At 37.7% G+C, this 13,753-nt stretch overlaps 1 long non-coding RNA gene across 2 annotated transcripts in view; it reads right to left on the bottom strand.

The window, feature by feature from the left end:
- Nucleotides 1-13,508, bottom strand: part of LOC140634748 (uncharacterized) — a 50,886-nt gene extending 37,378 nt beyond the window's left edge. For both annotated transcript variants that reach the window (XR_012032132.1, XR_012032133.1), the window contains exons 1-2: nucleotides 13,316-13,508; nucleotides 10,450-10,525 (exon numbers count right to left, since the gene is read on the bottom strand). This is a non-coding gene — a long non-coding RNA (uncharacterized lncRNA). The remainder of the gene's footprint in view (nucleotides 1-10,449; nucleotides 10,526-13,315) is intronic.
- Between the last annotated feature and the right edge of the window lie 245 nt (nucleotides 13,509-13,753).

Raw genomic sequence — 13,753 nt, 5'->3', positions numbered from 1 at the left:
GATGCCTGTGGAATTTGGAGAAAAGATAAGACTGGGAAGATAGGTAACCAGGGGTCAGATTTTGTACAGCCTTAGGTTTGTGTTTTATCTTGAAGTTGATGGGGGTTTACTGATATGTGCCTTAGAAAGTTTGTTGTGATGACACTGAGGAAGTGATGTTAGAAGAGATAAAACTAAATGCAGAGGTCCAGTGAGACTATGATAGGAATCTATATAAGAAGTGAAAAAGCTCTAAAGTAATATTTAAGGAGCACTTAATAAAAAGAGTTGACAGGGCTCAAAGATAATGGATTTGGGAAATCCAAGAAAGAGAAAAGCTCTAGGAGGACTTCATGTTTTTTATTTAAGCAACTTGGTGGTTACTGCTATTCATCGCGATGGTAATTATAGGCAAAAATAGTAAAAGGTTATTTTCATTCAAATGCAAGAATAAGTTATAAAATATGTGAAATACTTTACATTCAAAAGTTACTTATAGAGATGAAATGACAGGTGTACTATTAAAAGCAGGAGGAAGAAAAATCTCAGGTGATAAGTAAAGCATTTACCTAGTAACTTCTACCACTGATGAAATTATTAAAAAGTTTTAAAGATTTAGTCCAGTTGGCAGCTAACTAAAATAATGGAACCTTTGCAGTGAAAATGTTGGTAAATATGCAGATTTCTCCCCACAGAGTGTAATTAAGCTTATTATTTTGAAATAGACTTTGAAAACACTTTGAGGTCTCTATGCCCTATAAAAGGAGTGAATGGTTACCCATAAAACATCCTTTAAAAAATTACAGTGCTTGAATGAGAGAGAAGTCTGCACAGTTTTGACTAAAATCGGCATTACCCAGGATCATTAGCAATTTCATTCATCAGCCACAATGACAAATGCCACTGTGTGGTTAAAAAAAATCCCCAAATTAGAAATCTATGTTCTCATAGGGGGATATTCAGAAAAACACAATGTTGGTTTAGTTGGCAGTTCTTAACAGTGGATATCAAAAAATTTTTTTTAATCATGATTAAAATAAGGTTAATATCTAGCCAAGTTTCTCTCCTTTAATGAATATAACACTAATTTACTTAAATTGCCAGTTCTAAGGAACCTGGGTGGCTTAGTGGTTGAGCATCTGCCTTTGGCTCAGGGCGTGATCCCGGAGTCCTGGGATCGAGTTCAGCATCAGGCTCCCTGCATGGAGCCTGCTTCCCCCTCTGCATGTGTCTCTGCCTCTCTGTGTCTGTCATGAATAAATAAATAAAATCTTTTAAAAAAATTGCCAGTTCTGGTATGTTTGTTAAAATCATAGTTTATTTTTATATAGTCATTTTCCTATTTATTTTGTTTTTAAATGTTCATTGAAAAATTTAAACTATACAGATATATAAATATATGCTTTCTAAAACTTTAAGCTGCATGTGTGTGTGTATGTGTAGAGAGAGAGAGGGAAAGAACAACTATTATTTATATATCTAATGTATAGTTTTAACATAGGTGATCATGTTAACGTTTTGTTCTGCAACTTGATTTTCCACTTAATATTATATCATCAATAAGGTTTCATATTATTATGCCTCCTTATTTATTTTTTTAAATTTTATTTATTTATTTGAGAGAGATACAGAGAGCATGAATGGGGGTGGGGGGAGTGAAAAGGGAGAGGGAAAAGCAGACTGCCTGCTGAGCAGGGAACCTGAATGGGCACTTTTCCAGGATTCTGAGATAACAACCTAAGACGAAGGCAGATACTTAACCAATTGAGCCACCCAGGTGCCCCTATATCTCCTTATTTTTAATGGCTACATAATCTTCTAGAAATTATTTTACCACTCTTTTGCATCATTTAAAAATTAGTATATGCTTAAAAGGGTGTCTGGCACATAGTAAGCACTCTGTGTGCTAGGTCTTATCAAAACTATAAGGGATTCTATAAAAGATGAGAGAGGATTCCAAATAGCAGGCAAGGTAGAGATGCTTGGCAGGGCCTGTATTTAGGGCAGGAAGCATCCAACACACACGGAGATGCTCCAGGGCCAGGGCAGGCAGTTGATCCGCAGGCAAGGCATTTAATAAACTAGTTTTGGGGAGCGCCTGGGTGGCTTAGTGAAGCATCAACTCTTGGATTGGGCTCAGGTCCGGAGCTCATGGCTTGCAAGATCCAGTCCCCCTCAGGCTCCCTGCTCAGTGGGAGTCTGCTTAGACATTCTCTCCCTCTGCCCCTTCTCTGCACACTCTCTCTCTTTCTCTCAAATACATAAATAAATCTTAAGAAAAAAAAAAGCACTTTTAGGAAAATATACCTTATCTAAAGCTGAGTGTATTTTTAGAGATTGGTAGTTTCAGAATTACATACAAATTAGATTTTCAGGATAAAGCCACTGTAAGTCTGTTAGCTGACTCAGTGCCAAGTATGATTCCAGTGTTTTGCAGGTGAGACACACATTATAGACTAAGACACTTCTCCTAGCACATGATGCGCTGTAAAGGAAATGTAGGCAATCCGTGTAAGGGGGAAGTGGTTAAGTGATTGAAAGCAGTTCAGGAATTGTGCAATGCAAAGCCATGGTCACAGAAAACTCCAAATGCGTTTTAATTTTCAAATGCTGAATTACACAGAGAATTGCACAAGGACAGTCTCAGAAGGCTCCCAACCAGACAACCATAATCATCCTGACGTACCTTGATTCCCATTGCTTTTGCCTGCTAGAGCACATTTGGAACATTTTAAGAATCTGCCCCACAGACAAAGAGGAAGTATTTTTGTTGTGAAAATCTGGCTTTTTGTGATTGGACAAGGAGAACTGCATGTACATTTAATTCACAAACAGTATCATCTGTCAAAAGCATCTCTCATTTAGTAGTGATTGAGATTTTTTTTTTTTTAAGATTTATTTTTTAGAAGGGGGAGGGTCAGAGGGAGAGAGATCTAAAGCAAACGCCGCACTGAGCACAGAGAGGATGTGCAGCTCAATCCCCTCAACCCCAAAATCAGGACCCTGAGGTCACAACCTGAGCTGAAAGCTGAGTCAGGCACTTTAACCGATTGTGCCACCCAGGAACCCTGGAATTGAGGGTTTTTAAAAAGCATTTCTCTGTGGACTTAAGTAGTGATTCACTTGTTTATTTTTAGTGCATTTTTTCATCTTTAATTTATTAGTGATAACTCAGAGATGTTGGCTCTTTACATTTCCTTTCTTTCTCAGAAATAGCCCAGCTCACCTCAAGATGAGTTAAAGCATTTGCTATTTGAGAACCATATTGATTTTAATTCTTTTCATCATAAAAATTATACATGCAAATATAAATAATATATAAATTCCTTATACGTCACCATAGCTTTCATACAACATGAAACCAAAATATTAAATCCATAAAAAGTAAATTCAAGCAAAATTTAAAGCATTAATTTAATCAAGCAAACAATGTTGTGTTTTGCACAGTGGAAAATCAGTGCTGACTGCTACGGCCCAGGTGCTTTCACACTTTCCAGGCTTAGACTACATTATGCCATCTGTCGACTCAATTCTTCCAGAACTTTTCTCACAGTGTTGCACAGGGTGATAGAGCATAATGGGCAAGAGCAGAGGATCTAGAGTTGTATTTCCCAGGTAGTTTAAATCCTGCTTCTGCTACTACTTACTGGCTCAATGACTTCAGGCGAGTTACTTAACCATTTTGTGATTTAGTTTCCTCACATCTGGAAAATGGGAACGGTGACAGTCCCTACAGCATTGGGTTGTGATAATTCAGTGAGTTAATGGCCAAAGACTAGAACAAGAAAATATTCAATAAATACACTAGGCTGTGATGTCATTTGGCATACACATATAACTTAATTTTCATAAGCCAGTGTGGTGGCTTTGCAATGTGTCAACTTGGCTAGCCTGAACTACATTTCCCAGAATGACCTTTCTTGAAAGTCTGTGGTTAGGGTAAACCACAAAGGATATTCTTGTGCAAGATTTGGAAGGCAGACATGAAGCAGCAATTATTTTGTGGCTCACATACATTGTCACTTATAGGCTGGCTCACCCACTTCGCGTAAGCCAGGAGCTGGGCCTACAACTCTTGCGCTTCCCTCCATTAACTTCTCTGACTCCTGGGACAAATGTATTTGTTTAGCCTCATGGTGAAGCCCCCCGCCCCCCCCCCCACCCTGACATTCCAGAATACACATAGCACTAAGGGCAGAGGAACAAAAACTGACATCAGTTTCAGTCCAACCTTGCAGATTCCAGCTCGTGCTTATGGGTTCCAGTTTATTCTTGGTCTCCCTGACTTTGCAACCATTTTCTCTTCCTGACTGCCTATCTCATAGATTTTAAGCTCCAGCACTGGATGGAAAGACAACAGACTTAAAGAGACTGCTTTTTAAGCAGCTCCCACAATTGTGTAAGGTCAAATCTCTATAACAAATCCATAGAGAGATCGATAGATCGATAGATCAATAGATCGATAGATAGACACACACACACACACACACAGATGGGTCCCTAGTGGCCCTGATCCTCTGAATAAATGCCTGTCTGATAAAGCCAGAAATAATTAAAATAGTTCCACTTCACAACATGATCATAAACTCAAATGAAAACATGAACAATTAAAACACATGGATATCTGGTTGTAAGAAGATCATTTATAAAACTTGAATAAAATTACCCTTTAGGTTATGAAGCTTCACATTTAAAAAAATTCTCATAAGGTGTCCTAGATTATATCACCTTTGTAGCAGACACTGTAGACTTGAACTTTTCTAAAAATATATCATAGATAAGATTCCTTGATTCTCAGTCTCCAAACTTATTTCCGGATTCAAAGGAATTCTATCTCTCACTAACCACTCATTCTATATCAATTCAATCATTTTAAAACATTTTTGAGTACCTGGTAGGTGCTAGACATGCAGTTGTTGCTATGTATACAAAAACAAATAACTGTCTTTTCCTTAAAGGATCTGAGTTTCTAAAAGGGAGAGAAACAAACAAATAAGCAATGATGATAGTGTGTTGAGTGCCATGACGGAGCCATGCAAAGGACTCTCTTTGAAAAGGCAGTCAACACACAAAGGGGAGTGGGGGAGAGCTGTCTAGAGAGTGAATATTTGAGTTGAATATAAAAATATAAATAAGGGTTAAGCTGTAAAGGGGAAAGATATTTCAGATAGAAGTACATGACTATGTAGTTCTGGAGGCTCATGGAAACATAGACTTTTTGGAAAAATGCCTAGGAGGGAATCATGAATTTCATGAAGGTCAGGAGCAAGATCAGAGTTAGAATCACACTGTGAAATTATTTTAACTTTGGAGACAGTTAAAGTTGTGTATGAGAGAATACAGATTGAGCATAAAATAAGAAAGACAATGGTGGCCAAGAATGGTACTCAAAAGAACCACACCACTTTGCAAGCGAAGGAAGAAGCACCCTTAACATAAATAGGAGGGGCTGGATAAGAAGCAGGAAAGATTATGTCCTTAAATCCAGGTGGTGAGGGGATTTAAAGAGAATGTGTTCAAAGTGTCAAATGCTGAAGAAAGTGCAGTTAAAATATGGATGGATGATAGAGAGATATTATGGGTGACCTTTCACAGTATACTTCCAGAGGAATAGAAAGGCATGAATGAGTGATCCTGAATGCTCACCAACAAAACCCAGAGCTAGGGATCCCTGGGTGGTGCAGCGGTTTAGCGCCTGCCTTTGGCCCAGGGCGGGATCCTGGAGACCCAGGATCAAGTCCCACATCGCGCTCCCGGTGTATGGAGCCCGCTTCTTCCTCTGCCTGTGTCTCTGCCTCTCTCTCTCTCTCTCTCTCTTTCTCTCTCTGTGTGACTGTCATAAATAAATAAAAATTTAAAAAAAAAAAACAAAAAAACCCAGAGCTACTGAAGTAGACAGTAGCTGTGAAAATGTTTTATCTTGTCACAGAAGCATTCTTTCCTTTCAAACTTTGCTATGGTGATTAATCTAACAAAAATCAGAATCTGCTGCTATCCTTATAGAAACCTCAGTTCAGTTAACTCCCCAAAGCTTACAGTATAAAGTCTCTGTGTTATCAATCCTAGTTGTGTAGTTCCCTTTCTTATAAAGGGATGATATAACCCATCATTGCTATGTGACTTATAGTGCCTTCTATAGGATGAGTTTATATGCCCAGTCCATTATGTTGGGCTTGTTCGTGTGACTTGCTTTGGCCAATGACAGATGAGCAGATGAGATAATTACTTCATTCAAGCAGAAGCTTTAAGAACATTTACATGTGTCCAACTTTCTGCTACAAAAATGCATGTCCCAAATAAGGACTGCTCCTTGGGCAGCCCAAGTGGCTCAGTGGTTTAGTGCTGCCTTCAGCCCAGGGTGTGATCCTGGAGACCTGAGATTGAGTTCCACGTAGGGCTCCCTGCATGGAGCCTGCTTCTCCCTCTGCCTGTGTCTCTGCCTCTCTCTGTCTCTCTGTCTCTGTCTCTCTCTCTCTCTTTCTCTCTCTGTGTCTCTCATGAATAAATAAATAAAATCTTTTTTTTTTTTTAAAGGACTGCTCCTTAATCCTGGGTGCTCTCAGAGACAGATATGTGGAAAGAGCTATAGCAGATGACTCACAATCATTGATATATAATACGAGGAAAATTTAATGTTTGTCATTGAGCCACTAAGACTTTTGAGTTGCTTATCACTTCTGCAAAGCTGTTTAATATGTAATTTGATAATGAATTTGGAGTAATGCTACTTCTTAATAAGAGAGTACCCAAAATAAGAGAGTAGTGAATCCAGATTTATATTTAAGATTGATCACATAAGCAAATTTAGGACACAAGAAAATGCTTTGACAGGATAAAACATCTTTATTTATTTTTATTTTTTATGTAGGTTCCTTGCCCAGCATGGAGCTGAATCCTGGGCTTGGGCTCACAACCCTAAGAGCAAGAGTCTGACGCTTAATCAACAGAGCCACCTGGGCACCCCAGGATAAAACATCTCTATAGCCCACTTTCTATATCAGTGGTTTTGCATCTTCTTAACTACAGCTTTCATTACCATGTGGCATAAAGAGACAAATTCATTCCAGTTTTTTAATGGATATTTACCCTTATCCTCTTCTCATGAGTAGTGATATTTCAACATGGCTATTATTTAGTTATCATGGACATAGATTTTCATGCTGATTTGGCAACCACAAAATTTAGATATTTTTAAATTACCCTGTAATGTATGGGTATCTAGCTGAAAATTAATAACATATGACTGTTCTTAGGCTCTGTGCTTTTCATGTACACTAGAGAAAGTTCTCACCCAATCTACATCTGGACAGCATTATGCAGAATCTGGAATTCCCTTAAATTTTGAGAAAAAACATAAATAAACATCAGGATTCTTATTTTACTGCTCTTCTATGAATATAACACTGTTCCCAACTGGACCATGTGGGTAATGATTTCAATATGGATTAGTATTCATGTTAGCCTACCCCTCCGTGACCCCATGGTCCTTCTCTGACCTCCGTCCTCCCTGAGTTTTACCTGAGCCACACCTGGTCTCTCCTCCCATTCCCAAGTATAGCTTCATCTGCTCCCCTACCTATTCCAGACCCTACCCTCTTCCCAAGTCTCATTTCATTTCACTAATTTAACCTGTGTCTTAGTGGTGAAATTCAAGAATGGGCTTTAGAGGTGGTTAGAGATGAAGTTGTTTGTGGCATATATTATTGAATGATTTTTTTAAGTAGTGGGTTACTTTTAAGGCTTTATCAAAATACAATATAAAATTCTTGTTCCTATGTCAAAACTGTCAGTTCAAATTCTTTCTGCTTTCCTCACTTGTAACTATTTTTGATAAATCAGGGATGCTTCTCTGTAATTTAAAATAAAGGAACATATCTGAAGTCTCTGGATTTTGTCATTGGCTACTTTAATGCCATTAATAGTGATATGGCCTGAGATATAAAGCTTTGTAGAGGACAGAGCCATTTAGATTGGATCTGAGGACTGGTAAATACCAACCAACAGTATATGGATTGGTTAAATTTTTTATTAATAAAGAAACTAATGAATTCACTTTATTTCTGAACAAGTTACATTACTTTCAGATAATTCATATTTGGGTTTTATATAGTCAAAGTTTAAGCAATAAAGTTCAAAGAATAGTGTAAGCAAATTATATTAGATATATATATATATTTTTTTTTTCTTTTCAGGATGACACCATTTAAGAGTCGCAAATTTGGAAAGGTTTTAGTTATCATTCTTCCCTAAAACACCTATCTCTCAAAGCCTTCTCCATTAAACCCCCTCCCTCCTCTCCTTTCCCTCCTCTGTAGCCATTCCAAGACTTAAATTCTAATCAAACTTCTTTTGAATTTGTGTCTTTTCTCCAACTGAGCTTCTACAAATCTCTTACCGGCTTGCCCAGCATGGCATTGTTGTTCAGAAAAGTCTTGTTCCTTAGTTTTTCTGTTTCCTAGTGACATAGAGATATTAAAATCTAAATACAAACCCTTAACATAGTCAAGGTCAATAAATAATATTCATACCAATTCAGTCCCAGTGCTGTGACTGTAGGTCTCTGAACTTGGCTGCAGTTATTTTCAGTTATTTTTCTGATGGTGAATTCACTTATTGCTCTTCTACCACTGCTTATAAAATCATTTCATAGTCACTTTATAGATGCCTTGAGTACTGTTGGGCTGGCGAGACTGGGGACCTCAAAACGGCCAACTCCAGGCCAGCAACCTCCCAATAATGCCTCCTTGCCACCCTACCCTAACTTAGCTTACAAGACCTGTAATCCTTGCCCTAATCGGAAGGCCGTCCTGCCCCCACCTTCCCAACGAAAACTCTTTACAGACCCCCCTGCGGTCTGCCTGGGTGCGACTCCCTCCCCTCGCCCCCCACCCCCTCCCCTGCAGGCCCCTGAGCAGTGCATCCCATTAAAAGCCTGTTTCGACCAACTTTTGCCTGGTCTCTCTATTCCATTTCACTACGGATCAGATTAAACCTGACAAGTAGTATCTTATAGATTAAAAATACTTCTTTTTCTAATTATAATATTTTATTTTTAACCCTCCCTCATTAGGGGCAATTAATATTGTCTAGCCTTTTTGGGGATATTCAGTAAAACTGGTATGCTATTGCTATTTTAGGGCAGCCCCACCTCCAGTTGTTCAGCATTTTGAATCAGTCTTGCAAGTTATTTTTAGTGATAAATTTCCCTAAAAAGGCTGTGTTTCCAAGTAACCACAGCAAAGCATAAAATGAGTTAAGAAAAAAAGGCATAACCTTGGTGGTGATGGTGTTTGATTGAGTGATAGGAGTAGGAGAGCCCCTACTCAGTGAGCTGAAGAAGGATGAAAATCAGGAGCCAGGGAGTATAGACAACTATAGCAGTAACTTTGCCCATAAAACTATAGGCTAGATGTAGGTATTAGCTTAAAGTACATTTGGGGAAAAGAAGACATATATTATTTTTCTTGCTTTTTTAAGGTAAGAGAGAGCTGAGAATATTTAAGGATTCAGTGGAAGGGGTAAGAAGGAAATGAGAAGTTAAAATAAAGTAGGAAAACTAATGGAAGATGGTTTTTGAGGGCAAGAAGAAATGGAACTCAGTGCAGATGTGGAAGGAATGCTGTGGGTGAGAAATAGGACACCTTTTCCAGCCTTTTTTTTTTTTTAAGTATTCAACCCATAACAGAGTGGCACTCCTAGATGCCAAGGGATGAAAAGTTGCAAATAGCAAACCCTCTTACTCAGGAAGGGAGTGCATACTGTGTTAGATGTAGCTGAAATTACAGTGGCAGAGATGGAGAGTGGAGTCATCCCTTAAGAATAATAATGTCTATACTGTAGGATTATCATGAGGAGTAAAAGGAGATAACACATACAAAACATTTTTTTAAGATTTTATTTATTTATTCATGAGAGAGAGAGTGAGGATGAGAGAGAGAGAGAGAGAGAGAGGCGCAGAGGGAGAAGCAGGCTCCATGCCGGGAGCCTGACGCGGGACTCGATCCCGGGACTCCAGGATTGCGCCCTGGACCAAAGGCAGGCGCCAAAACGCTGAGCCACCCAGGGATTCCCCCATATAAAACATTTAGCACAAAACCCAGAATATATGAAAAGTACTCAATAAATTGTTAAGGATCCTGGTCTCCTTTCTTTTTTTTTTTTCCTGGTCTCCTTTCAATAAATAATAGTTACTACTATAAAAATAATACCAATAACAGTAATAGTATTCTTCAATTTTTTAAATAATTTATAAACTCCATCTGTACTAGGCCCTGTTTTAAGAATAGGAATATAAAGTAGATTGAAATTAAATATTTGTTGAAAGAATGAATGATTTTGCGTGTAATGGGACAGAAAGGCAATATAGATGATGAGCCAGTGAAGCAAATCCAAAAAGGCGATACAGAGTCCTCCAGGAAGAATTGGAGCTCTAGGGATGGCTTCAACAAGAGATGATAACTGAATACTTACCTAGGTAGAAAGTAGATGACATTGGATGGTGTATTGTTTAATCAATGGATTCCGTTTGCCAGTTCCTGTATTGTGTCTATGGAAAACACACATGAACACATTCACACGCATATACACATATGTACACATACACACATGCACGTGTGTACACATGTACCTGGTAGAAATTCAATCAAAAGGATAAACGGAAAGCTTCTCAGATATTACAATATAGTTAATGGTATGTTCTCTAAAGCCCTGGGTGCATTGTGGGCAAGACAGAATTGGGAGGGGGGAGGCTCTCTGTGCTCCCAATCCTACTCCTGCTTCAACTACAACAGCTCCTCTCCTATCTTCTCCACCCTTGCCAGAGGGGCACTAAGGAGATTGTTCTTTGCCTTTTGGGACAATCCAGCCCTACCCAGGTCTTTTAAAATTACAATCAGTAAGTAATCAGACCTGATATATCATCTGATGACTCAGTTATTATGCAATGAGAGTGAGTCACTTCTCTTCTCTCCACAATTTCTCTCTGGGCAGTCTTTTCCAATTCCATAGCCTAGACTGCCAACTGAGTGGCAGTGATTTGCAAATCTTTATCTCGTGCCCAAACCTCTCTTGGCCACAGATTCTACCTAAATAACAATGGAATAGCTTTACCTGGTTGTCCCAGAAGCACCTCTAACTCAGTATATGAAAAGTTGGGCTCACAGATTTCTCCACTAATTAGATCTTTCCTGTATTTCTATAATTTGTTAATTAGCATATTAGGGCTTCATTTTAGATTATTCCTTCTCCTCCATCCTCAGCATCTAATCTGTTCCTCTAACCTGTGTGTGTGTGTGTTTAATCTCCTAAACATCTCCTTCTCTCTATTTCCATTGCCAAAGTTCAGTTGCATGCTAATTTTTACAATGGCTTCTACTAATATTTCTTTTAAAATACATTCTTCAAATAAACTATCACTAATTCCCCTTCAGAAATCATCAGAGAATCAATTTCAAACTCCTGACTGTGCCTTATTTTCACCACATGTTCATTGCTTAATTTTCTAGCATCATTTACCAGCATTCTCTTCCTTATATTTTTTCATTTCTCTTGTGATTTCTTGGCAAAAAAGGATTCTCAACTCCCCAAACATATATATTTTGCCATGTCTCCATGCATGTATGAAGATTTTCCTTCCACCTAGAATGTCCTTTCCTCTACCTCTGCCACACCTCGTACCCTGCCTTTGTCCACCTGGTTCTCTTAGTCATACTGAAAACAGTTTTTCCATCTTCTCCTTGAATCCTTCCCACACCTCCTTCCCCTTCCCCCAGGCAGAGTGACTTGCTCCCTCTTCTCTACTCCCAAATACCTTCTTTTACATCTATATTGTATTAATTGCCTCATTATATAATAACTCTCTGCTTCATAGATTGTATCTTCCTGAGAGTCAGATCTTGAATGGATGAATGGATAAGGAAGTCTAAGCCAATTTTATTTCTCTTTTATAATATAAAAGTAGTTTAGATCTGAACAATTGAAGTGTAACTGATGTTTTCAGGAATCTGTGAAACATTCACAAACTGCTGTGATTCAACCCTACCAAGGACCAACTCAAAAACGGTCAGAAAGCTTCTCTTTTCTCTTCTTACGATCTGTGGTTAAGTAAAGAAAATCTTGGGTCATTTTGCCTTGCAGTCTGTAGAGGTTTTGAAAATGTATTCAATATTCAAAACAGAAAAAAAATATTAGAATGAAATTTCCAATTATGGGTATGTTTAAGAATCATTTATGATATAATAGTAAGGTAATTAATTGGCCAGAAGATTGTAAGAGCACAAAGTGCCTTGGAGGATATTTATCATTTGGTTGTTTGTTATCTGCATAAGCTTCTAGTTATGCTGATTTTACAAAAAACATTTGATTTTTGTCCTTTTCTTTTGCATTTGATGCTGTCATAGAGGAGGTCTTCCATCTTTGTGTGTGTATATATATATTCATTGGTGATTAATAACTGCATTTCATTGATTAGTTGAGAGCTAAACTGATAAACAAGATTTTTTAAAAAATCTATTCATTTCTATTCAAGAAGAGATATAGTTTCAGAAATGTTAGGCCTTTCTAGGCTAGGTACTAAAAACATAATTTTTTAGAGTGCTTAAAGGCAAGAACTCAAAATTTCATTATTCATTATTATTTTTCAGACTTTTTTTTAGCAATTATTATTTTTTGATGTGTTATAGAGCTACATTCCATTTCTTTTTATTATAGGCTTAAAAGGTTCTTGAATCACCATTTGGGAAAAAGAGTAGAGAAGGATTTCTTTTTCCTTCTTCTAAGGAAATATTAACTTTCCAAAGGAATATTAATCTAATTGGAGCCAAATCCTAAACATTGTTGGACCACATTTAGTTGTAGATGGGGGTATGGTATATAAGGTCCTGCATTTAATTGTGAATCTCCCTCCTTCCTCTTGTACCATGAAGCAAGAGCCAGAGAAAGTGTTGAAGGGTCTTCTCCAAAGGTAATCCTAGTCATCCTACTCTCTTTGCCCTTCTTGGCATCCACAAGCATTCTCATCTTTTTAGTCTTTTGTACCAAATGGTCAACCTGAAGTTAGTAAGACCCTAAAATATGGATTTATACTTAAACTAGTGAAAAAAAAGCACTTAAAGCAATCCTTTTCACCAGGTTACATTCATTAACACAGCTAACCAGAGATCTCTGCTTTGGAATTTAAGTACAGAACAAGCTAATAATAAACTGGTAACTTATTTGCCATTTCCCCTGGATTCTTATGAATATTTCTTCTATGTGGATATCATGTGAAAAGAAACAAAGCCTAGGTTGAAACATTCCTGGGTTTTCTGGCTATAATACAAGAATCCTCCAAACTCACATGATCATTCATAACAAGCTGTTCTGGGACTTTGTCTTTATTGTCCACATTGTCATATAGTTATTGTCATCATCATCATCATCATCATCATCATCATCATCTGGATATTACTGAGAGTCTCCATGGCTGAATTACAGAAAATATTGGAAGAAACTGGAATCTGAGATGATTAGGTCTTCTGACCTAACTATAAGGTCAGAAGAGAGGATTGTGACATAATAATGATGGTAAAGATCATTATCATAATAACGTTAGCACTAACATTTATTGAATATTTAGTGTATGCCAGACTCTGTACTCATTGTCTTATATTTCCAATTTTACTAAATTCTCAAAAGAACTCTATGAAGTAGATACTATTATCATTTCCATTACATAGAGTAGAAAACTAAGCGCTAGAAAAGTTAGGTAATTTTCCCAATGTCCAAAATGACATTA

Source organism: Canis lupus, chromosome 6 (genome assembly GCF_048164855.1).
Source record: "Canis lupus baileyi chromosome 6, mCanLup2.hap1, whole genome shotgun sequence".
Lineage (NCBI taxonomy): Eukaryota > Metazoa > Chordata > Mammalia > Carnivora > Canidae > Canis > Canis lupus.
This window is presented reverse-complemented; position numbering and strand designations above follow the sequence as displayed.